The 2,880-nt window shown below is 31.9% G+C and overlaps 1 non-coding gene across 1 annotated transcript; it reads right to left on the reverse strand.

Moving 5' to 3' along the window:
- Positions 1 to 2,470: 2,470 nt before the first annotated feature.
- LOC112774744 (small nucleolar RNA R71) lies at positions 2,471 to 2,578 on the reverse strand. The gene has a single exon (XR_003189207.1). It is a non-coding gene; the product is annotated as a small nucleolar RNA R71 (small nucleolar RNA).
- Positions 2,579 to 2,880: the final 302 nt, after the last annotated feature.

Genomic DNA, 2,880 nt, shown 5'->3' on the forward strand with positions numbered 1-2,880 from the left:
ATTGTTCGAGCCTGGACATCACAATTTCCCTGTACCAAGTTTTTGGCACCGTTGCCGGGGGATTGATCGAGTTTGGCAACTGACGGTTCATCTTGTTGCTCAGATTAGGTAATTTTCTTTTTATTTTATTTTCAAAAATTTTTCAAAAATATTTCTAAAATTTTCTCATCTGATTTCGAAAATAATATAAAAATGTTTTCAAAAATTTTATTCAAAATTTTTAAGAATGAATTCTAGTGTTTCATGAAGCATGTTGAAGCCTGGCTGGCTGTAAAGCCATGCCTAATTCCTTTGGGAATGAGTATGTCAGGCGTGTCATGTCTGAATTACATGCTGAAGCTTGGCTGGCCATTGGCCATGTCTAGTGTTTTGGACCGGAGCTTTCATTGAAAGCTTGGCTGGCTAGTGAGCCATGTCTAATTCCTGGACTGAAGCTTTAGACTAAGAATGCAAGATTCCTGGAATTCATATTAAAAATTTTGGAATCCTTATTTTCCTTTTTCAATTAATTTTCGAAAAAAATAAAAAAAAATTAGAAAATCATAAAAATCAAAAAAAATATTTTTCATGTTTCTTGTTTGAGTCTTGAGTCATGTTATAAGTTTGGTGTCAATTGCATGTGCATATTGCATTTTTCGAAAATTCTCATGCATTCATAGTGTTCTTCATGATCTTCAAGTTGTTCTTGGTAAGTCTTCTTGTTTGATCTTGATGATTTTTTGTTTTGTGTCTATTATTGTTTTTCATATGCATTCTTGAATTCTTAGTGTCTAAGCATTAAAGAATTCTAAGTTTGGTGTCTTGCATGTTTTCTTTGCATTAAAGTTTTTCAAATTGTGTCTATGATGTTCATCTTGACATTCATAGTGTTCTTGGTGTTCATCTTGACATTCATAGCATTCTTGCATGCATCACATGTTTGATCTAAAAATTTCATGCATTGCATCTTTTTAGTGTTTTTCTCTCTCATCATAAAAATTTCAAAAATAAAAAAAAAATATCTTTCCCATTTTCTCTCATCAAATTCGAAAATTTGGATTGACTTTTTCAAAAATTTTTAAAATCAAATTGTTTCTCATGAGTCAAATCAAATTTTCAGTTTGAAAATCTTATCTTTTCAAAATCTTTTTCAAAAATCAAATCTTTTTCAAAATTCTTAGTTATTTTCAAAATTCCAAAAATATTTTTCAAAAATCTTTTTCTTATTTTTATATCAAATTTTTGAAAATAACATAATCAATTAATGTTTTGATTCAAAAATTTGAAGTTTGTTACTTGCTTGTTAAGAAAGATTCAAACTTTGAATTCTAGAATCATATCTTGTGATTTCTTATGAATCAAGTCATTAATTGTGATTTTAAAAATCAAATCTTTTTCAAAACTAATTTCAATCATATCTTTTCAAAAATATCTTCTTATCTTTTTCAAAAATTTGATTTCAAAATATCTTCTCTAACTTCCTAACTTCTTATCTTTTCAAAATTGGTTTTCAAAATTTGTTTCAACTAACTAACTAAATTTTTGTTTGTTTCTTAACTTTTTCAAAACTACCTAACTAACTCTCTCTCTCTCATTTTCGAAAATATCTTCCCCTTTTTCAAAATTTCTTTTTAATTTATTAATTATTTTAATTTTTAATTTTTAAATCTTAATTTTCGAAAATTACTAACATTTTTCAAAAACTATTTTCAAAAATCACTAACTCTTTTTCAAAAATTATTTTCGAAAATTCCTCCTCTCCCATCTTATTCTATTTATTTATTCATTTACCAACATCTCATCTCACATCTCTGCCCTCCTCACAGTTGTGTTTCTTTCTTTACATCACATTCTTTGTCTACCTCTTTTCTTCCACTCACAAAGAGATCCCTATACTGTGGTATAAAGGATCCATATTATTATTATTATTATTTTTGTGTGCCCTCTTCTTTGTCATATGAGCAGGAGCAAGGACAAGAACATTCTTGTTGAATCAGATCCAGAACCTGAAAGGACTCTGAAGAGAAAATTAAGAGAAGCTAAATTACAACAATCCAGAGATAACCATTCAGAAATTTTCGAACAGGAAGAGGATATGGCAGCCGAAAATAATAATAATGCAAGGAGAATGCTTGGTGACTTTACTGCACCCAATTCCAATTTACATGGAAGAAGCATCTCCATTCCTGCCATTGGAGCAAACAACTTTGAGCTGAAACCTCAATTAGTTTCTCTGATGCAGCAGAACTACAAGTTTCATGGACTTCCATCTGAAGATCCTTTTCAGTTCTTAACTGAATTCTTGCAGATCTGTGATACTGTTAAAACTAATGGAGTAGATCCTGAAGTCTACAGGCTCATGCTTTTCCCTTTTGCTGTAAGAGACAGAGCTAGAGTGTGGCTGGATTCTCAACCTAAGGATAGCCTGAACTCTTGGGATAAGCTGGTCAAGGCTTTCTTAGCCAAGTTCTTTCCTCCTCAAAAGCTGAGTAAGCTTAGAGTGGATGTTCAAACCTTCAGACAGAAAGAAGGTGAATCCCTCTATGAAGCTTGGGAGAGATACAAAGGACTGACCAAAAAGTGTCCTTCTGACATGCTTTCAGAATGGACCATCCTGGATATATTCTATGATGGTTTATCTGAGTTATCAAAGATGTCATTGGATACTTCTGCAGGTGGATCCATTCACCTAAAGAAAACGCCTGCAGAAGCTCAAGAACTCATTGACATGGTTGCAAATAACCAGTTCATGTACACTTCTGAAAGGAATCCTGTGAATAATGGGACGCCTAGGAAGAAGGGAGTTCTTGAGATTGATACTCTGAATGCCATATTGGCTCAGAACAAAATATTGACTCAGCAAGTCAATATGATTTCTCAGAGTCTGAATGGAATGCAAGC

This window comes from Arachis hypogaea, chromosome 18 (genome assembly GCF_003086295.3).
Source record: "Arachis hypogaea cultivar Tifrunner chromosome 18, arahy.Tifrunner.gnm2.J5K5, whole genome shotgun sequence".
NCBI classification, from domain to species: domain Eukaryota; kingdom Viridiplantae; phylum Streptophyta; class Magnoliopsida; order Fabales; family Fabaceae; genus Arachis; species Arachis hypogaea.